The following is a 22889-nucleotide window of genomic DNA, read 5'->3' on the forward strand; positions in this document are numbered from 1 at the left end:
TGCTGACAACTACTTGGGCACCTTCATTTAGGTCCTATCCAAATGGTGACCTACAGAGAAGCCCATGTTCACAAGGTTTTGGTTGCTCTGCTTCAGCAAGGCTCCAAATCTCAACACCTTTACAAAACCTTGTTAGCAGTAAATAATAATATGACATCACATATGCACTGACATGCCACCATGGTGGTCAGGAGCCTCCTGTCTTGAGAGGCTTCCAATGAGACTTGTCAGGTTGTCCAAACTGGAAACGTCTGCGGCTGTGCACCAGTTGGAGCTAACCACAGGTGGGGTGGGTCAGAAATCTGCCTAATTTCTCACTAGCTGTCTGGGCAGGCAGTCAAAGCCTTCAGCTTCTACCTTTCTCAGGCAGCCCCACCTCATGGGCTGCCTTTTATAGCTGGGAATCTGGATGCTCATCCCAGGATGCTGGCAGAAGCAGAAAGCTGGGAATTCCATGAGTCCAAGCCTGAGATGAAGCATGGGGGGCAGTTTAAGCCCCCTGCTCTGGGAATCTGTGCAGACAGCTGCTCTCCCTCATTTTGGAATCATCAGCTAAAACCAGGTTTTTTTTTTCCTTCCAGAGCAGAAAAACGTATGGAATTTCCTTTCCGTGAGACACTTTTAAGAGCTTTGTTGGGAAATGGAATGAATTTTCACAAAGTATTTTCCCAAAAAACAGAAATGTCAGTTAGCACCAGCTCCAATTATATAACGATTCTTTTGCATCAGACAACCAGTTTGATATCAATCTTATCCTTTAGCAAGTCCCTTTAAAACCCTTTCTTTGTCCCTTTAGCCAAACATACCAGCTTCCAAAAACAGAAGAAACTTGCCTGTGAACTAGAGAAAAGGTGGTGATTCATAACACAGGGGAAATGTGTGATAAAGCAGAGTAGCTTATCCCAGCTGTTGAAAGGACTGTGTAGAAATCCACGCAGTGCTAAGATGCCAGGTTTCCATTTTCTTCGGATATTCAAAGGGAGAGATGAAATCTTTGCATCCTGCCAAATTGCAGTCCAACTGGAATGCGTGCTGTTGTTTTGACAAACTGCAGCTTACTAGAGAAAACTTAATTTTCACATCATAAAGTTTCCTTAAACTGGCTTCAGGCTCCATACTTGCAAAACCTCAGCTAGAAAAACGTTATTCAAAACCAGGAAAGTTTAGGGAAATCAGCACAATTCAGCATCTGAATCCCAAGATTGGTTGGCAGCTCTCAGTCATCCTCGACACACACTTGGCTCCCCTGAGTCCCACCCTGCTTTCCAGTACACGTTAAATATATATGACAAAATCCCAGCTTAACACAACCCAGAGTTTAAGACCCGGTTTGATCAATACTAACAGTTCGCCCCTTCCCCCTTTCCCCATTCACATACACACACACTCCCTTACAATAGTTATCAGATTTATAAGCACAGACCATAAGAAAGAAAAAAGTTCTGAGAAGTGCAATTCAAGACATAAAGACTAGTTAGTTACTAATTATTCCAGTGTCATTTCTACATCTCCAAGAGAATTTTACACTGATAAAAGACTCCAGCCTGGCAGCTCAGGTAGTCATTTGCAGATGTGACCATGCAGTGAATGAAGTCTGTTAGACACCTCCAGGCTGGGACTGTATGAACCAGCACAACTGGCACATTACCTCTTTGGTGAGACCACTTGGACCCTGCTTTATACATGGCTTTATGACTCACTTATCTGGAGGTAACTTAGAGGTGTCGAGGCCACATGTCATGGTGCAGCCCAACAGAGCACAGTTCCTGTGCTGCCCCTGCTCTCAGCCCTCACAAGAGATGTTGAGGACACTGCTCAGAGTCATGGCCAGTTTCCCGTCTTGTCAGAGAAAAATGACAAGAAATTATTCATCCAAGGTGGACGACATACTGCAAAGACAGCTGATTTCTCTGGACATCCCAATAAATCCTGTATAATTTGTTCTGCATTACAAGACAGAATCCTGCTAAGCTAGCAGTTGGCCGAGACCTTAAGAAACATGCATCTCCAAGTTCTGCAGGACACAGTGCAAACAGGGGGGGACCATCACTCACTGAGAAACCAGCCTCACAGGAGCCCTAATGCACTGTGAGCTGTGGTCCTGTTCCTGGGACAGGGAGCCAAGGCTCCTCGTTTCCAGACAGTCCACAGATGTCAAGATACCTCCTGATTGTCCATTTATCTGTGATTCAGCTTCTTTCTATTTCTATCGGCATAATTTTTTTTAAAGCACACTGAGAAGCATGAATGGAAACTAACTGTGTGAGTATAGATGAGCAGGGCAAGTAGCCATTAGTTATCATAACCTGCAGTCACTGCTGATCTGCATTTGTTGTAAAATGAGTATGTAACAAGGAAAAAGTCTCCATCACCTAAGGCTGGTTAATCTCCTCAGTATTTTTAAATGGATGTGCAAAGTAAATATGTGAGTTATATATCTCCAAGGATCAGCTACTTCAAATATAGCCTATGGCAGCTAACAATAAATAAAGTATTAAGTTTTGCCAAGGAAAATAACAGCAAAAAAAAAGCCGATATCATTTTTTTTTCTGTGGGAAACCAGAATATAAAATTGACTGAGAACCATGTTAGCACCCAACAAAATAGAAAACAATAACAAATTGCCACAAGTCGGGGCACTTCCTCCTCCAACAGGTAAATAAACTTCTGTTGACACAATGCACAGAATAACTCTTTCATAGCTTATTTACTCCTTCATAAAACCCAACCTTGGCCTCTGACAGATCTTGCGGAAAGACGGCTTATTTAGACATAAACAAAAAGAAGCAATGTTACTATAGGCTGCAAGTATAGAAGGTCTAAATCCACTCTTAAAAGCAGAGGTAGAAGGCAACACATGATGGCAGTTTCTACACCAACTCACAAGGACACAGCACTACAGAGCATCGCAGCACTTGGACTCCTGAAGCCATTCTTGAATCCAAGGAATTCCTCCTGTTAAAAGTTTACATCAGAGCAGACCAAAAGAAAGAGCTTTCTTTGAAAGCTGGAAGAGATTTCACCAAAAGCTGAAGAAGCATTATAAACATTTACTCTCACAGCACTCAGTGTTGGGCACAGAAGGAGGAATTGCAGGAGATGAAAGAAAGGAATTAGTAAAGGAGAGGGTGAAAGCGTAAGAAAAGACCCAAGACAGTAGAGAAACTATGTAACCCTCGAGTGAAATTAGCTGTCCAGCCCTAAAATACCGCTACAGAAAGTGAATACAGTATTTCAAGACAAAATAATCTGCTTCCACGGTGTGGCTTCCATGCACACATTTCTGTGTTTTCCCATATGGTGGAAGAAAAAGAAAGGTGTGTTCCCTGCACTTGGGCTGATCCCTCTGCTTGGCCTTCTCCTCATTTCCTGCCAGAAGGTGGGTTCCGGGCTGCTCCAGCCCTTAGAGTCAGGCAGCAAAACATCTGTTTCATGGTAGAAGGAGAGCAGGAAGGGCCACAGACATCTGAAACTCTCTTGCAGTTGCTGTGGGGAAATGTAAGAAGACAAACTACTACGATTCAATATAGTAGTTCAAACATTCATGCAGGTCCAACATCATTAGCAAATTAATCCTTTTGCTGTGCAAGCTGACTCTGGATTTTGCATTCCTGATGGCAGATTAAACGAGAGTGCGATCTTCTTTCTTTCCCTGATAAATGCACACTTATTTCAGGTCTGCACACTGCCCAGCTCAGTTCCTGTACACTGGGTCTCTGTGAGCTCAACTTCTGCACTCCTGCTGTGATGGCCTGGCCCTGACCTCCCACCATCTCCCCAGCCCTTCAGAGGCAGATTATTGGCTTAGAAGTGGAAAACATCCAAATGGCCCGAGCAACTCTGGCCTGCTGCAGAGGTTTGCAGCAGGGTGGGAACAGAGGGAACTGGGTGGCACAGACACACCTGGCATGGTGAGCAGAAAGCTGCAGGAACACATTTGCATTGTGCCAAGGTATCCCAAGACCTCTGTCATCAAAAGAAGTGGCCTGGAGTGCTGCAGTGACCCCCAAACTCACATTAGTCTGACGTGCCCTTTCCCAAAGTCCTTTCTTCACGACTCCAAACACTTTGTCCCTGGAATTCTTCGAGAAACATGGAGATGTGGTACTTAGGGGCATGGCTTAGCAGGTAATATTGACAGCAAGTGGACGGTTGGACTGGATGATCTCAGAGGTCTTTTCCAACGTCAGTGATTCTATGATTCTCTCTGCCTCCTCCATGCCACTGCTTAGCAATTATGTACCACACTACTTAGATCTGGAGGAATTAGCAACACAGCTGGAAAGAAACCTGACCACACTGCCCCGTCCTCTCCATGAGGGGAGTGATGCTGGCCAGGCTGTGCTGTAAACCAGTAGGGCCCCAATTACAAACGGAGGTGCTAAAGTATTATGAATCAAACTCCAGAAAGTAAAACCAGTGTCTCCTGTAAATGCTATTAGTGACCACCAGCAGTATAGTTTAAATTCCTTTTTAAAGTGGCCTCAGCAATAAGGTAGGGAGAATTATTGATACTTCCACGCAGCAGGGAAACCAAACAATTTTTTAAAAATAATTCTGGAGTCATTCTGACATGAATGATTTATTTCTGCTGAATGCAAACCACTTAGTTTAAGGTGGCAAACTTGAGGCAGCTTAGTGGTTATGGCGCTCTCCTGAGACAAGTGGCCTTTAGCACACATCCACCCTTGATCTGGGTATGAAAAGTGGCTCAAAGCAAAGCTCTCCTATCCAGAAGTGCACTCTCACCACAGCCCCCTCAGTGACAGGAAGGGCTGCAATGAAGACACAATTATTTAGACATTTCCCTCCCCCCTGCAGCAAAATTCCCTATTAAAAGCATTCGCCAAATTAATCCAGTTCTGAGTTGAACAAAACTGCATTTTTCAGAAAAGAAAATATCCTCATGCAGAGGAGAATGAAACCCTTTAGTGGTTCTTTCTTCCCACAGGCTGAGAAAGGATATAATTCAGAAATTTCCCTGAAGTATACAGACACAGACCTCTTCAGGGCCAGCACAAGCAATACAAAACACATTTAAGAACAATTATAAAAGACTTCCAGCTCGTTTCATTTATGCTCCGAGCACACCAATACTTTAAAGTTTTCTGTCCTCTTTCTCCAAAAGAATAGCTGAGTTGCCAGTGTATGTTAAGTGCTACAGCTGTATTTGGTTCTCTAATTACACGAATCTCTGCCATCTTCCCTGTGCTGAAGATAAACTATCATCTTAGTTGAGATGTTCTAACTTGATTTACACAGCTAGTTTACCTAATTTTCCAATTTAGCCCTTCAAGATAAGGAAAGGCAAGATGCATTCAAGAGAGTCATGCTTAGGCATAACGAGGAGATAAATGAACCCTTCCTCAGTTACTGTGGAGGACATTTTAAATGACAGACAATGCAGTGTGTTCTGCCCGTAGGAAAGTGATCCTTTGACCTTAGTTTGCATTTCAAGTGAAATGAAAAGCAGAAGAAGAAATGGGAGTTTCTGAAGAAAAACTTATGGTGCAGTATTGTAGATTTTTAAAAGACTGTAGACCACGTGCATCGATGGGATCTTGTTTGATTTCTTTGAAGAAAAGTGGAAGAGTTTTTGGTTTCTACACACAGGTGCAGTATAGCTTTGATGGTGATTCCAGGGACCATAACTGAACTCACCCCCAAATGGTAATAGTACAACCCTCAGCTGGGGAGAAGTGCGAGAGGTAAGAGGAGGCCCTTATCAAAGAGCAGACATGACCCAACTTTTTATATCAACAGGGCTGTCTGGGCTGAGCTGTGGCTCGAGAAGCTGCTCAGGCTCATGTCCACTGCTGCAATGTCAAGAGCCACTTGACATCAAGATACAAGGATGCAGTATCAAGATGCACATATAAGGAATGCAGGCACAAGGATTTCTGTGTACAACTTGCACATCTGTGTCAAACAGATAAAGCCCACAGGCACAATTTGAAACTGTCCTTAATAAAGACTGAAAATCTCTGGCTTCTTAATGAACAGGGTTGTGCCCTAAGTAGTGAGCAATAGGACTGCTCCTGGAAGAGCAACCCATGGCCTAATACATCACACTGTCAAAAAGCTTCTCCCATTATTCAACTGAAATTTGCCTTCTCTTAAATTTCATCCCATTACTTCTCGTTACACCCCATTGTACCACTCTAAATAATTCTTCATAGCCTTGGTGTTTACACCCTTCAGATATTTGTAGATTTATATCTCAGCCACCCCATTTGTCATCCTTTAGCCAAGTTATCCATATTCAGCTCTTTTGGTCTTCTCTCATAAGTCAATCCCTCAAGCTCTCCTGTTACTTTTTTTTTTTTTTTTTTTTCCCTTGAACACTCTCCAATTTGTCAATCTCTGTTGTAATGGGGTGAAGCAGACCTGAATGCATTACACTTACTGTGGTTACCAGCGATATGTTTTGAGTTCCTGCTGCTTGTTCTCTATAGAACAAACACCCAAACACACCTTTTTTAGGTTACCGGAAGCAACAGATTTACAGCATTCTTACAGTCACCTACTGATTCCGGAGGACCCGGGATCCTGGGTCTATCCCTAGACTGCCTGGGGTGTTCTGCTTACTTGAATCCTACTTTGAAATGCTGTGCTGCTGTTTGAGTGCTCTCCACAAGTCATCTAGTAACTTCACCAAATGCCAAGTCTACGTGCCACTCTGCTCCCACCCTCACACAAGTCTCTCTCTCCATCCAGGAAGCCACACTGGAGCCCTCCTCCACCATCTGTTCCAGTTGCCTACAAGGTGCCCTTCCCAGAGATTTTAACCCACAAGGAAATGGAAGACCACACCAGGGCCTTCACACCTACGCACCGGCTGGGCTTGCATACTCCTGTGCTAAGCCAAATTCTTTGCTTTTAAAAACACCTTGGATGGTTACAGAAAACACAGGGCCCTGCAGAAACCCAATGCAAACGAAGCACAAATGGATGACATTCCGCCAACACCTGCGTCTTCATAAAGCCGCCGCTGTTCTTCCCCCTCCAGTGAACACATCCGACTGCACATTTCCTCCAGAAAAGTCATCTGGACAAATAAGAGGAGCGCTGCTGAAAATAGCTGACAGGGGTAAAACCACAACTGAACCGACTCCCGGCTGTGCAAGCACAGGCCTCGCAGCAGGCTGGAGGCTCCGGAGAATAACCGTGGGGAGCAGAGCTTGGCGCCGGGGCAGGCGTCAAATCCTGCTCCTGTGACGAGGGCAGGACCCTCAGAGGGAGGTGGCAGCTTCAAACAGAGGAGCAGCCCCCTGACCTTCCCAGCCCATGTATGCTCATGGCTACTGCTTGTCTGTCCGCAAGGGGACTGTGGTCGCCAAGTGTGCTGGCCAGCGTGTGACACCACAGTCTAAGCTATCTCCATTTTGACGCGATAACCTGTAAACCTTTGGGCAGATGGGCACTTGGTTCTTCTCAACATGTTCACTCTATCCCACATCGACTACGCAGGACTTTGAAAAAGAAAATTGCTTTTTAATAGCTACACAAAATAGCTTTTTTAAAATTACAAAGTTGCTCTGCTGCAGACCATCTAATATGAACGAGACACTATTACAGGCAAGAATGAATCTGCTGTTAAAATAAAGATTGCATACACACATGCCTATAAGCCCAGCTTTGTACAGGCAACAACAAAGTAAAAGTCTCCAAAAACTGTGACAGGCGCTTGTGTTCTGAAGCCATGTCAGAAGCAGTATCAAAGCCAGGTGGGACCTATCAGCTCCAGCTCACAGCCTCTCTCCCTAAAGCAGAACAGAACAGTGAGGAAGGACAAAAGCTGACCCCTCAGGGAATAGCTAAAGAAAGCATCCAAAAACACACAGCAAGCTCTGGCAAGAAGTTTGCATTTGCCATCACTTAAATTAGCAGCAAAGGAATCCCCAGGAGGGAGGAAATCTGGACTCTGTCCAACATTCAAATGCGCTGTGCGAGGAGCTGTGGGGGAAAGAGCCACACACAAGCACTGTGGGTTCAGAAAAAGCCAACACACATACTCCAGCAAACCCCAGACCTTTCAGTGGGCAGGAACGTGACGGTTATTTACTGACCTGACTGTGTCACCAGGTGTCAAGAGAGAAGTTTACTGTGGGTGAGCTCAAATTGGAATTGCCTCTGTCATTTTCAGTCATCAGTTTGCCATGAGATGTCTTCAGAATACAAAGGGCTTTTATACGTTAAATATATACATATATCTTAAAGCTTCTCAAGAGTTTAAGAACACTAACATTTTCTAAAATATTGCAGTTGGTGATATAACAAAAATAGCACTGTGAATTACTGTCTTGCCGTCTTAACGACCAGAACTGCTTTCAATTCCTCTACCACGTGCAGATCCCTCTGACTTCCAGAAGAAGAATCAAATGGCAAGTCAGCAACCATTTAGCTTATGACAGAAAGGATGGTGCTCTACACCTCCGTAACAGCCTGAAGAGTTGTGACATACTCTGGATGAAGTCCTTCTAAAACACCTAAACAGATGTGTTTTTCTCCACAAAACTCCTTACTAGGTTAAGAAGTAATTCAGCCATGTAAATTTAACTTAAGCTAGTAAATCTAATAACATCATTCTAAAAGCAATAAAACTTTCAGACCTTAATCCTTTTAATTCACTGTTTATCCCCTTGGCACCTAGACTATTTTTATTCTAGTCACTTTTGCTGTAATAAAAAGTTAATAAAACAACACAAGTTGTCCAACAGGTTGCAGAACTAATGAAGACTGGCTTCCTACAGGTTTGGTATCTGATGCCCCTTCTGTCCCCCAACAGAATTGATCCCAGCCCCCAGTGGGCTGTCTGTGAGGCTGTTTCTCTGAGTCTTCTTCATGTCCCTTAAGCCTACTGGAGCCAAGAGGGAGTGCATGGCTGTGAGCTCGATGTGCTTTTGCACTCGCCGCAGGTCTGGCAGAGCAGAGAGCTCCTGATTTTACATTCCAGCCTTCTCTTCTCTAGGGCACTGGCTGGCCCACTGAAGATCAATGACTTTAAGGCAAAAAAACAGATTGTGAACGATCTATGATCTCCCTATATGACAACACAAACATTTTGCTTTCTATTATCCACCCTGACATTGCTAATAACCAGAGCTGTAACACATCTATGTCCCCCAAGTGCCCTAGAAGATAAGATGAGCTTTGCAGACCCCAGGAAAGGCTCTCACAGATAAGAAAAGGGCAGCAAAAGCACTGCTTTCTGAAAAGCCCCCTGGGAAATAACCAAACTCACAACCACTTCTTTTATAAAATAAGGAGATGTGCTTCAAGTAGCTTCTCATGTCCTCCTATGACAACACCACAAAAGTAAGGTTCATTACAGCAATGCAAGTCCCAAATCCACTAAAGATTTCTGGTTTATAGCAATTGCCATCAACAGCCCCTACATACTGGTATGCAAACAAAGCACATTGCATCAAACATACCACTTGTCTTTACATAGCTGCAGAGTAAGCTGCCCCTTTTCTCTAGCAAAAGCTCTGGATGGTTTTAAAGCATAATTCCTTGTTGAGCATATTAGCATAAACAGCTCACAGTGGTCCACATGGGTGGGAAACAGTAACATACTTGGGGTTGAAAGAAAGCCCTCTCAGCCACACTTGACCTCCCAAAGCAGCCCTTGCTCATGAACCTTTTGTTATGAACCTGTGTTAAGAAGAACAAACATCCTCTCTTGATGACTCTTGATAGTCAAAGCTGCAACATTTACCTCTATTTCCAAGGATCTAAGTCAAGCTACCCTCTTGCATATACCTATTGTGTGAAAACACTTGGTCACCTACTTCCCTGCCCCTAGAAAAGGGTGTAAAACGCTGATTCAGGACTTCATGCCTTCGGCCCTGCACAATCGTGCTCCAAACAGACTTGCACAACACCTGTACCCACAGCTGCCCAGGGAAGCAGGGAGGAGAGGGCAAGCTGCAGCACTGCCCCTTAAAGCATTTGGAAAACTGTATCTCTGGGGTTTCTCCAGAAGATGATACAGAGCTCTTGGAAACTACAGAGAGCTCAGAGCCATTCTGTGAGATGCTAAGGGCAGGTTAGTGCTAAAGTAGCTGCACTGACCCATCACCAAACTTCCCTACCAGATGTAGGTGACCTGTCCAGACAAACAACAGTTTTCCATTCCAACTTCTCATCTTAAAACCACAACTCTGAGTTTTTTGGATGCCTGGGAATTGTACCACAGACTCTCTCAGCTGATCCACAGACTCTCAAGGGAAGAAAGCTGCATTCAGTTGCTAGCAGAGAGGAAACTTACCTTGAGATTCCTTTAATTTATGGGTATATCATGAACTCCTACCTATCTTGTCCCAGTAAGCAACACTAGCCTAAGGTCAAGCAGTGTTAGAGCCTTGCTCCAATCAACTATGCTCAGAACAGAAAAATGTCATTTATTAATTAACAACTTGTTTTGCAAGTAGAGGCACTGATTATGGCTCTTTTCTCAAGGTTTTCTTTTGCCTCTTTAGCTCAATACTACACGGCCCTCTCTCCCTCACCACCGTAGAGCAATCTCTTCCCTGTTCTCTGGTGGTCTCTCCTGCAATATCCCCAAAGGGAGATCAGGATCTTCTTCACCACAGACAAAGGCTAAACATCTCAGCTGGGCAGGACACTGTGCTTGCTGTCCCTTAGGCTGATGTGTCCAGTGCTAGCCCTTGCTACATCGCACCACTATTTCTACCACTACAACACACCTAGCTGCTGTGCCCAATTTGAGCCCCCCAACAAACCCAAGGAAACAGTGAGAAATGAGGTCCCAGTTACAGTGGGACTCATCAGATTGATTTGACAGAGCCACAGCCAGGTGGAAACCCCGCACTAGGATGGAATGGTGTCAGCTTTCCTTCTGATCACTGTGCACCTCATCATTCAACCATTGCATTCGCAATTACACCTAAACATGAAACATGAACTTTCTATTCTCGTCCACTTTTCAGAGGAAGCTAATAAATCACTTCTTTCTCCAGAAGACAGAATTCCAAGCCTGACACCCAAGACACCGGCTGGGATCCAACCTTTCAACAAGGACTGAAATCTAGGGTTTTAAAAGAATAAGAATGGGAACTTATCCAGTGCACAGCACGGCTGGCATGCCTGCAGGCTGGGACATCAGTTGGCACAGCCTGCACCAAAGGTGGCTGCGGGAACACCGCCTACAGCAGTGAGGCTCAGAGAACTACTGGATGTGGGAGCTGTGGAATACCCGCTCCTGGCAGTGTAAGTCAAACATAATAGAGTTGTTGAGCAAAAGCACTGTCTGCCTCCTGTCTCTGCTGGAATCAGGAGCAGCCCTCCTGCAGCCGGCAGCCCCAGGAACTGCTCCCACAGCAAGCACACTCACCTTTGCCACTCACAGCAGCACAGTGCCAGGCTGCAGTCTCACCTCTTCTGCCACCATGACCCCAGCACTGCAAGCAGCAGAAGGAGCAATATCCCACTTTCACAGGTGCCACGGCCACAATATCTCCTGGTTTTACCAGGCAGTAAGGACCTTTCAGAGGCAAAGTCTGTGGGAGCCACCCTCACAATAGGAGGGACCCAAGGGTCTTGAGTCAATTTCTCTGGTGGCTTTCAGTTTGCTTCTTGTGATCTTGCAGACCACAATGAGAGACGCCAGCATTTTCAGCTTGTACTATCCACACTATGCTCTTATCTAGTTTGCATGTCCAGTCCTGTCATTAGCTGGAGGAAACATTAATCCAAGACAGTAGAAAAGGAGGAGTATAAAAAATTGTTTCTGGAAACAGCAATTCTAATGGCAAGTGTTTGTTATCTAGACCCACAACTGAGTAAAACCGAAACACATTATACTCCACACACAACATTTTTAACCATATGTTGAATCACTGGTGAGCTCCTGATGGTAACACACAACATAAGCTGAAATATCAGCATCTAAAGTGCCTGATTTAAAGCACGAGGGGCACTTACACAGAGTCCAGTTAAAATCACTGCTGCAAGTTTGCAGGGAAAGACATTCATGTGAGGTGATAGGTATGGGAGAACAGAGCCCGAGTCTGCATGCGAGAGGGAGAGAGGAACGCTCATTAGAAGTTATTCTGTGAGGTTGACTGGGGAGAAGATTATGTAGCTGGGAGGAGGACTGAGACAGCTAAAGAATAACACATGGTATGCTTTCAAAACATACAGCAACATGTGACATTCGTCTGCAAGTCTGGCGCTGAGGAGCCTGTGGTCTGGCAGCAGTGAGAATTTCTGCTTTTTATTTCTGAAATCATCACAGGCATGTGAGTTGAACCCCCCACCTAACAGTCTGGAGGGAAGAACATAAAATCAGATTTTTACGTACCGTACTCAGTCAGCCGTTGTTCTCAGCGGATTTTATCCTCCAACTCAATTCCCACATCATTAAGTGATGCTGTCTCTTTAAAACACAATGCGGCGCTGTGCCAAAGCCTGCAATAAGGATCACTGGCACCAAAACAGTCAAAGCACAGAGCTTAATTCTCTCCTTAATAAGACAATTAAAGAAGAGTATTTGGATACAGCAATCTGCAAGTACCAACACAGAGAACTGATATCTCCAAAGGCATGTTGATCTGAAGGCTTTATCATAGAGCATCTGTCGCAACCAGATGCCATCAACACCTGAGAAAAGTGGGAAATAAAGTGGGTTAATGTTGCCGTGATGCACACAGAGATTTGTGCTGTCCAAGTTTCCACTTCCCGAACATGCTAGAGGGCGCATGATAAAAGCTGTCCTTTTGCTACAATGAATGCCTGAATATACACGGATGAATTAGGTACACAGATGAGGATGGACACAAGCGATTGCCCATATGGTGGAGGCTCCTGAACACATCCGCCTCCAAGTTTCCAGTCAAATAATTCTCCAGTGTTTTCTCTTAGCAGGCTTCACCCCACAGAGCTGAACCAAAGCTAGAGCAAGAGATAACCACAGTGATATAAGAGCTAATTAGTCATTTGATTAGCTGGCAAGAAGGCAAGGCATTGCAGTTCTGTGACCTAAAAGCACCACCAATGACCTCAAAACTCCACTTCAAGGATGTACAGAAATCTGCAGCCCACGGAGAGCGAGGGAGAAATGGATGATATCTAAACTCCATTAGCTCACAGGAAGTGTTGAAACGGAACAGACGCTGAGTTGAGGTATGACATCCACAGCACTCAGACAGAGAAAGAGCATCTGAGCACTTGGCTTGAACCACTGCACTGACATTCATGGCCCAGTCTGTGCGGGAAGCTGCAGGGCCATGTGATATAGTGCTCCCAGAGTATGCTGCCTGGCTTGTGGGAAGCACAGACCTCATCCCATCCAGCAATGGCATATAACAAGAGGGGAAAAATAACACACAAAAAAACGAAGCTGCCCTGCCTCCCTCACAGGAGACACAAAATCCAGGCACTCCATGCCAGGAGAGAGCAACTAAAGTCACCTAGAAGAGGACACTTGAGCAGTCCACTTTTTCACTTCATCTCCACGGATCTCCTGGTAGATTCCATGAACCTGCCTGCAATTCTATATGTAGCAATATGAAGGGGGTTGAGACCAGCATGTCTCCCCTAGGCTGCAAAGTTGAATCTTCAGCAGCAGACAAGGACACCAAGGTGGGCAGGACTATGGGTCCCACATTGCTGCATCTCTGTCCTTCAGCCTGACAGCTGGAGCATGTCAGCTTCTGACCATGCCCAATGCATTAAATATTTCCAGCCACATCTGAGGTTGTGCCTGCCCAGCATGTCATCATGTGGTGTGGATTTACCTGTGGGTACCTGAGAGAAACCAGCTCAGAATGGGCAGCCCAGCATAGCTCTGGCTCACTGTCAACAGGTCCCTGCACAAAAAGGCCCTGCCCATCCCTGGAGGTGCTCAATGTCATGTCAGATGGGGCCCTGGGCAGCCTGATCTAGTAGCTGGCAACTCTGCCAACAGCAGGAAGATTGGAACTGGATGATCTTTAAGGTCCTCTCCAACCTAAGCTGTTCTGTGATTCTACGATCTCCCCTCCCCAACGGCTTGGATGGCATCTTGCTTTTGAGTATCTCTACCCTGGGAAGAGATTAAAGGAAGTGAATGCCTTGGCAGAGATCCTTCTGCCACCTGCACCACTGGAAATGCCCTCTGGAAAGTAAAGGAGGAGGATCTCTCACCTCGCACGCTCCATCCACATCCGTCCCTTCGGTGCAGATCCAGACCTGCCATTCACCGCCCACCACCAGTGTTCTTTGTCCCAGACAGGTGGACTGAGCTCCAGCACCAGCAAAGTTCTCAGTGTAAGCCCAATGCATAGTTTAAATTTTAGCAAACCCTGCCAGAGGCCTGGGAGTAAAATGCAGAAGAAAGGACTTTTTCTTCAACACAGACTGCGAGAGCTGCAGCGAGGAAGTTTCCTAGGTTTACTGAGACAACGCAACCACAATTTGTGCCATGGTTTCCCCTTAATTCTCCTTTCTTTAAGTGGGGAAAAGACCCCAACAACAAACACAATAAAACAAAGACCAAACAATTATTCATGGTTTAGGAACACACATAATGCACTCAGCCCTACATCCCATCACAATTTTGAGAAAGGAAGAGCAAAGGTTGCAGCATAGTTACTACAGTTTACAAAGGAATTCTAAATTTCCCAATCTGACTTGTTGTGAATTGGAGCAAAACCTCTAAATACTGAAATTGTCTATAAAAGGAATTCTAAAACAATCACTTGCAGTCTACACTGTACTGCAACAGCATTCCTCGCAATCAATATATATTTCTAAATTCTGACTAAAAACTTATTTCAACAGAAAACTTTCATTTAAGTGCAAAATAGTGCGCTTTAACACTATCAAAAAAAAAGACCCATCTCTCTTTTTTTCTGCCCAATTTTTACAAATACGACCCGATTTTGCAAGAGATTTTAGCACTGATGATGCCAGGTACTGGAATATGACTCCATCAGCAAGCTCTAGTCAGGAAATACCAAAGCTATGGTTGCCAAAGCAACATAATTAACTTGATCACGGTACGTACACCGTGCACCGCCTCCCAAAAGGCCCTTTAATACCCAACTAATGGCAACCTCTGGAATGGCACATCAGGATTTATTTCTCCTCTAAGTTCTTCAAGAACACAACCCAGAAAAAGGAAAAGTTTTCAGAATTACCAGGAGCCAAAAGTAGCCCTCTGCTCCTGGCCAACAGCGCTGGGGACAATCTTGCTGTGAATCAACTTGAACCACTAATGGCTGTAGAAGTCACAGAAAATCACAGTCCAGTTGGGTAGAGCAAACACTTTTCAAAATGCTTCACTTTTGGTTCACGTGTGTTAGGAAATTTAAGAGATTTCTTTCTTTTATGGCAGAATTGATGATATTCTTACTACCTGGGCAGGGAGGCCCTGAAGTTGATGCTGAGCCTTGACCTCAGGGCCACAGATTTCCAAACCTGAATATGCTGTCACGAACTTAACACATATAATGTATCAAAAATCAGCTCCCTCTGTTCATCTGGAAAAAAAAAAAAAAAAAAAAAAAAAAGGGAAAAAAAATGGGGAAAAAAATTGAGTGATGGGCTTTTCAGCCTGTCATCAGACCACAGTGACCTCAATTTTTTGAGAAATAAAGTCAAAATCTATTCTTATCTTCAGAGATTCAAGATGTATTTATGTGTCAAACTTTCTCCCCTTGTCCTTAGCCTTTGGGAAGCGCACTAAGAATGATATCAAAGCCTGAAAATCCTGCGATCCCATTCGTGTTCACCTGTGACCTGGGACACCCATAGCTCCCACCAGCTTCCCAGCTCATCCCCACCGCACGGTGCAGAATTCAGATCGGGGAGCAGCTCACAGCAAGCCCTACGGGATCAAATAGAGGCCACTTTGCATAGGAAAACCATATCAACCTGCTTTTATATATATATATTTATTATTTTATATATATATATATATATATATATATATATATTTAGGCAGAAAAAAACACCAAAAAACTTTGCTCTGGCAGTTTTCTGCTTTTCTATAAGCCTTGAAAGATGTTTTACCAGCATCTTGCTCTCCCTTACACACAAATATTTGATTATTCTCTTTGAAATGTCTCGGTAACATCTACACGAATAAGATGCTGAATGCAAACACTGATTGATTCCTTCTTAGCCATCAAATGTGCTTACACAGCAACTACACAGAGCAAATGCACACAAATCTCACATTTCACGTTCAAAAATATGAACGCGCCGTTTTTTTTACTCAAACATAATGAATGAGCTTAAACATTACAACTTGAAATTATTAAGTAAATCATGGCACCTGCAAAGCTTCAATTTGCATAGCATTAATTCATGATGGCGTGTAAAACAAATTCATCACTCTCACTGTATTGTGGTCTGATTTATGTCGGAATTGGAAAAAATAAAAATCATGGGCACAAAATTATGTTGACAAGATGTATGTGCTCCTCGGTGCTCCTCGAAGCCCAAGGTGGTTCTTTTTTTTTTTTTTTCCCCTCTTTTTTTTTTTTTTTTTTTTTTTTTAAGCATCAAAACAACTAAATTATGTGAAAGAAGGCTGGGAGAAAGCATCTTTAAAAATGAGTAACGTGCTGGCGTCACACGAACACACTCTCCCGTTATTAATGTCAAGCATGGTGAAGATACTCTAGGAAATCATTACCATTCATAGCTACTAACAGCCATTAAATTTCAATCAATTCAACTTAACACAAGTGTACTTCAGTAGCCCTTACAGTTCCTTACAGGGGTGGCTCAGAAAGTCCTGTCTGACTTATGGCATTGTCCGCTGCACAATGAAGCACTGCTAAGGACTGCTCTGAAAGGCTCTATCTTAGCGTTGGGAGCTGATGCTCTTTTAACACTGGAGCAATCAACAGACCTTGCTTTTAGGGAAGCTTGATACAAGGGGCTCTAATAGGAGGACTCCACAGGTCAGTATGAAGCAATAGACTGAGCTCAGATAGGGATGCTGCTTCCCAAACTGAAATTTGGTGAGATGTTTTCAAGGCTTTTTCAATTAATTTTAGTAACTGAATCAATGTGCTTCACATAGAGCTTGACAAATTCTAGGTGATCTCCTTGCTACAAAAGAACATGATTATTAAATATTTTGGATGTTTAAAGGAAAAAGGATTTAATTTCCAGAGGCACTGTATTTGAAGTTCCCAGTAATGAATACAAGCCACCAAGCTGTGACATTACGGCATGTCCTATGCATCTGAATGGCATTTGTAACACTGGATGTTTTTTCCACTGCTCTTGCAGGCATTCAGCTGTGCAGCTGAGCATCCCTTCCGGAGCATGGGGGGCAGCAGGCAGCCCCACACCAGGGATGTTTGTCACTATGTGGGATGGGTGAGGGAGGATGACCCTGTAAAGCCCATTACCAGGGGTCTGAACCCATACCATGTTGCACTCTGCAGTACTACATCCCAAAGAAGGCCTGTTCCTCCAAGGAGATTTCATTAGTTTCATCTGAATGAATTATCTACAGCAAAATCCCACATTTCACAGTGCACAGAAGTCTTTTTTATTGCTCTTTTTTTTACAAACAGGAGCTCAGATTTTCCCAATAGGATGCATCCTGCTGGGCACAAAGTCCTTCTGGTGGATTTAGAGGCAGTCTGAGATTGCAGGTGCGCATTCCTACGGGAGGGATTGACACTTTGTGCATAGAAAAAGCAGATACAGTCACAGGTGTGCCATCCCCACACCTGAAATTGCTAGCTCTGACACAGATGCCCTTCTGTACCTTTTAGCTCATCCCTTAGAAGCATCAGCATTGATGACACTACTTACTATTGAAGTGTTTGAGACTATTGTGCAGAACTCTGGGGTTTTCCTTCCTCTAAGACTTTAATTTAGGGTAGTAGTGAAGTTCTTTGGAGTCCAAACACCCAAAAAATCTCTCAGGCAGATACATACTCAGTTTTAACTCATTTCCCTACACTTATTCATGTTAAGAAGGTCTTTATTTAAAACTCTTCCAGTGACAGGATCAGAAAGTGGCAGAGTTCAAGTAAACCATGCCAGGGAAAATGTTAGTAATGCTTAATCATACTGGAAGCCGCATTTAATTACAGCTTTTTAAGTCCATCTGGGAGAAACAGAAGAGACTGAAGTATGTCACCTGAGATGATCTAGATACTGAAACTATTTGTAAGTTAACAAAAGCATTTGCATCACAAAGCGCTCTGGGGCAGCACCAGATGTGTAATGAACAAGGATCATAGCACCAAAACAATCGGGACTGTAAATAACTGCTACTAATCTGCAATCATTTAAATTTGGGTTTAATTGCTAGGCAGCAAATACATTTCATTCTTGCAGAGGGAAACGCTGTGCGGAACAGACACTCTGAGGTATTTAGCGGTAGGAGTGCAACGCAGTCAAGAACCCGAAAACCAGGAGGGCAGGGAAGAGACAAACAGAGGGATGGATTTGCTGCAACATCTCACACACATTAAACAAACTTTTCCCCGGAACAGAATTAATAGCACGGCCATCCTCACTGTAACGTACTGTAAGCGCCGCAGGAGCGGCACAATGATGCGCATGGGAGGCGAGAGGTGCCAGCTATAGAACTACATTCAATCTAGTGCTAGTGAATAAAAAGTTCCTTTTATTTCTCTGTTGTTTTTGGTTCATTAAATTTTCCACAGATTTGCGGAGAAGAAAACGTGATCAATAAACCTTGACAAAAGTGAACATGTGAAAAAGGCGAGAGAAAGGCACAGGAAGATAAAAGTGATATCCCGATCCCAGATTTCAGAGGCAGATGACCAGAGCTCTGGGCTGCTGAATAATCTGAATAGACCATCATTTCTTTACAGCCTTTTACTTTCTTTTTCCTGACTGTTGGAACTCTTCATTCAATACAATAGTAAATGCACTAAAACTTTTTTTCTCATGCTAATGGTCGAAATCGGGCGCTCACAGTTAAAACACACTTCCCACCAACTTGTTTTCTTTAAAAAAAAAAAAAAAAATTAACCTATTCAAGTTAAACTAAAATGTCAAAGACAGCTTAAGGCTTACTCTCACCATTCCACAAAATTAATGGTTTTCTCCCCAGCAGATACAAAAAGAAAAGCCTTGAATAAGGATAAAGCTGCTAAACTCTTTTCATATGAAAAAGGACACTTAGAAAGTAAAAAGAAATACATCCAGTACAAAGATCCTGGCACCTACAGTTCTAATTTGTATTGTTTTCTCTTGGAATATTTATAATTGCAGTGAGGTGACAGCCAAGCTCAAATAATTGCAAAAGGATGGAAAAGGATGCGCTGGTGTGTCTGGGCAGCCGAGCCCAGTGACAGTGCTGCACATGCTTCCCCTGAGCACAACGGGGACCCAAAGGAATCCATTTTCAAGTATGTTTTCTAATTTGGGCATCCACTTCCAGTCACAGAGACTTCTTTTCAGTGCTACTGAAGATTCAGAAATCCAACATAACTTTTAATACTCCGAAGTTTTGAATGACAGGATAACAACTTTCTGTAGCACATTTTAGCATTTGAGAATTCGGGTTTTTTTTAGAACTTAAAGAGAATGGAGTCTGGTTTAGTAGTAGTAGAGCAAGAATGAAGAAAAGTTCAGTGGCCTCTCCCACACTATGCATTATCTCCTAAGTATCTGCTTCCAACTGGAGCTTGGCCTGCAGAAAATTGGACCTAGTGGTGCAGTCACTTGTTTGCAGTCATCCCATTAGGAAAAGCTACAAATCTGTGGCCTCTCCACCTCTCAAGGCTGCCATGCAAGATCCGATCCTTACCACTCAGGCACCAAACATCAGCAAATTTCTCTAAGATTTCTTGTATAGGATTAGCTGTACACACGGGTCAAGCACTGTGCACTCTGCATGCACTGACAGACGTGTACATATACACACACATGCACACGTGCAGTGCTTGCCTCTAACACAACGCCTTCTCCAAGTTCCTCATACCAGGATTTGTTGTTCATTGCTACCATTTCATTTAGCGTTGTTTTCATTAATTCCTGAATACCTCCTGTTGTTTCCCTTTTCTTTGAAAAGGCCTTGGGAACAGCGCTGGAGCAAACAGCAGCAAACCCTAAATACCACTTCATGCTTTGTGGCAAGTTGTCCAAAATGCGCAACTGTTTAAAATATTTACCCAGGTATACAAGGGGGTTGTGCAGCACTCGAACAATGCGCTGGAATCTTTCCCATCAGTATGAGAGCAGACAAAAAGCAGAGGCTGCTTAACCTCAATGTCTCAGCAGCAAGTGAGAAGTGCAAATATTGCATTTCTATAAAGCCCTGGAAGCTTCATAGGAATGGAGTGGCAACTAATTAGTTTGATGCTATAGTCACATCTAATGTCTCTAAGTAGCTGCTTTGAGAAAATCTGGCTGCCTTGAAATCCTTGGCCAGATTATTAAGTGGAGGCTTTGTGGCGAAGCAATAGATAGGTGTTTGCTGCACAAATACATACAGATTTTGGTGATTGCTCACTGAATCCATGGCCTCCGCTAATCTGCACTGGAAACTTCCCTCTGAACAGAGCACTTCTCAGAGTACAAAAGCATGAAGTATTTGTGTACCTTTCAGACTACAGGGCAAACAACTGCGTACAGTAGGCCACCAGCCCCAAGGGAGGCAGCTGGCCGGGTGTCCTCTTTACAGGCATGGAATGAGGGTAATGCTCATGAGATCTGGGCAGATGCTCTACTGTGTCCTTAAACAAAGAAAGATGGGGACAGAAGACTGGAAAATTCCCTTAAAAAGTCAAATTTGATCTAAACAGGAGCTTGTCAGGATCACACACACGTCAAAAAAAAAAAAAAACCCAAACATTTTGAACTTATAAAATGAAGTGACCACATAACCCTTCCCCTGCACAGCTGGTAGTATTGCCCCAGAGCCCCTACAGCTCCTCTGAAAACACGACTATAAGGTACATCACGGTGTGAGCCTTGAATGGCATTAAAACCACAGAAGCCAGAGGAAAAAAAGGATCTTTTGCCACAAAAGTTCCAATTGCTTTTAAAACAACACCAAATCCTGATTGCTGTATACCACTGTGCCGCCAAAAACAGCTCTTATCCCAGTGTTACTGCAGTATTCCGTGTGACGCCGGGGAATGCAGGCTGCTGTGTATTGGATATCTGAGGTCAAGTTCTGTTTTCTTTTACACAAGTATAAACTGGAGTAGCTTCATTGAAATTATGCCAGATTTATACTGGCATATGCCTCCAGCTCAAATTCCTCTACGGCTCTAATTTTTCTCTAAATGAATGACCTAACACAAACAGTATTTGTCCATCTGTATACATCCCCTTTGACACACTGAAAAAAAAAAAGACATTGAAAGGAAGTTGGAAACAGTCCTCGAGATCTGTTTTTCTCTGAAGAACAGCAGTTGCATTTCTGGGCACTTCAAAGCCACATGCTTGAAGCAATAACAGCATTTAAGCTCAAGTGAATCCTACCTCACCTTGCTTTACAGATCAGCTCTTCCACAAACATACACAGAGGCCATGACATACAGACACAGAGATCAGTTCATCTTCAGTGGATCAGGCATGTTTAGTACTATGGATGGGTCACGTTTTCAGTCAAACAACCCATTTCCAAGAGTTGTTCAGAGTGAAAAAACCATAATGAATTTCATTCACTTCTTAAAAGTTATCAGTTTTGCCGTAACCTTCAGTACGGCGTTTTTAATGCAATTCAAAGGTTGACAGGTGACAACATTTCCTGCAGACCCAGCCAAAGTACAAATCACCATATCCACCCCTCAGGAACACTGACCCAAACCAGTTCACCAGCGGCAGCTGCTGTGCACCGTAAGCAGCACAACGCAAACAGCCCAGCAGCAGCAGCAGTTATTCAGCAGATCCCCTTTTCCAGGTCAACGTGCAGCACAGACTGCACTTAAGGCTCCTTTTTTAGTGAAGTGAGTTAGGTTTAGACCTTAAAACTTTTTTCTGCTGTTTTTTTTGTTTGTTTGTTTTTTGTTTTTTTGTTTTTTTGTTTTTTTTCCCTTTTGAAAGGCAGGTCAAATAGATCAAATCAATCTTACAACCTATCGCTCTTCCCCACTTCTATGTATTTTGAATTTCATGGGTTATTTACTCTACTTTCTTGGCACCAACTCCACAGTGCGTGCCTATGTGATATCAGTTGAAATGCTCTTTTATGGAGCATGCTGGACACACATCTACTTTCACAGCCCCATGCATCCCGAGAACCTCAGTTGCAATAAATAATTAATAACAATAACGAGTATGGCAGGAGGGCAGACAAAGTTTTACAACTCCTCCCTTTATCTGTAAAAGCAACCAACGCAACGCGCCAGTGAGATTCTGATTTATCCGAGCACAGAGGTGGGCATACAAGTGATGGAACCGCATGGACCACGTGGGTATTTACAGGAAGGAGCGAGTTCAGGGGCAGCTCCACGGTTCTGCCACTCCGGGACATTGGCTCGCTCACACCCGGGTACCAAAGGCCGAGCCGGGTCGTGTTGGGCTGCGCACCAGCTCCCGGAGCGGGCAGAGCGCAGCGCAGAACCTCCCATTAAGTTTCTAAGGCCCGGCTGCAATGAGCAAAAAAATAAAATAAAATCCCGTACACATCGCAAAAAGAGCGGCAGGACCGCTGCTAAACCATCCCGAGCCCCTACCCTCCACAAGTCAGGTTTCCCAGGAAATGATGGCAATCACTTGAGGCAGAAAAGGCATCTAAATGAGCCCATCTCCCTCCCTTCCTCCCCGATTGTTTTAAAGCTACCGAGTCCCGGGGAAAAACTCTCAACTCCCTAAATCCTTAATAGGATTGGAGTCCGGGTCTACTCCGAGCCGCTCCTCATCACACAGGGATCAAGTTGCAGCAGGGAATTTTTTAAATTCCTCGGCAAATATACTTGTCGAAA

The 22889-nt window shown here is 43.9% G+C and overlaps 1 protein-coding gene across 1 annotated transcript in view; it reads right to left on the reverse strand.

The window, feature by feature from the left end:
• Positions 1-22889, reverse strand: part of GLI2 (GLI family zinc finger 2) — a 175020-nt gene that overhangs the window by 151483 nt on the left and 648 nt on the right. The gene's annotated exons all lie outside the window — the stretch shown is intronic.

This window comes from Lagopus leucura, unplaced genomic scaffold (assembly GCF_019238085.1).
Source record: "Lagopus leucura isolate 7727_CA_CO unplaced genomic scaffold, USGS_WTPT01 Super-Scaffold_100019, whole genome shotgun sequence".
Lineage (NCBI taxonomy): Eukaryota > Metazoa > Chordata > Aves > Galliformes > Phasianidae > Lagopus > Lagopus leucura.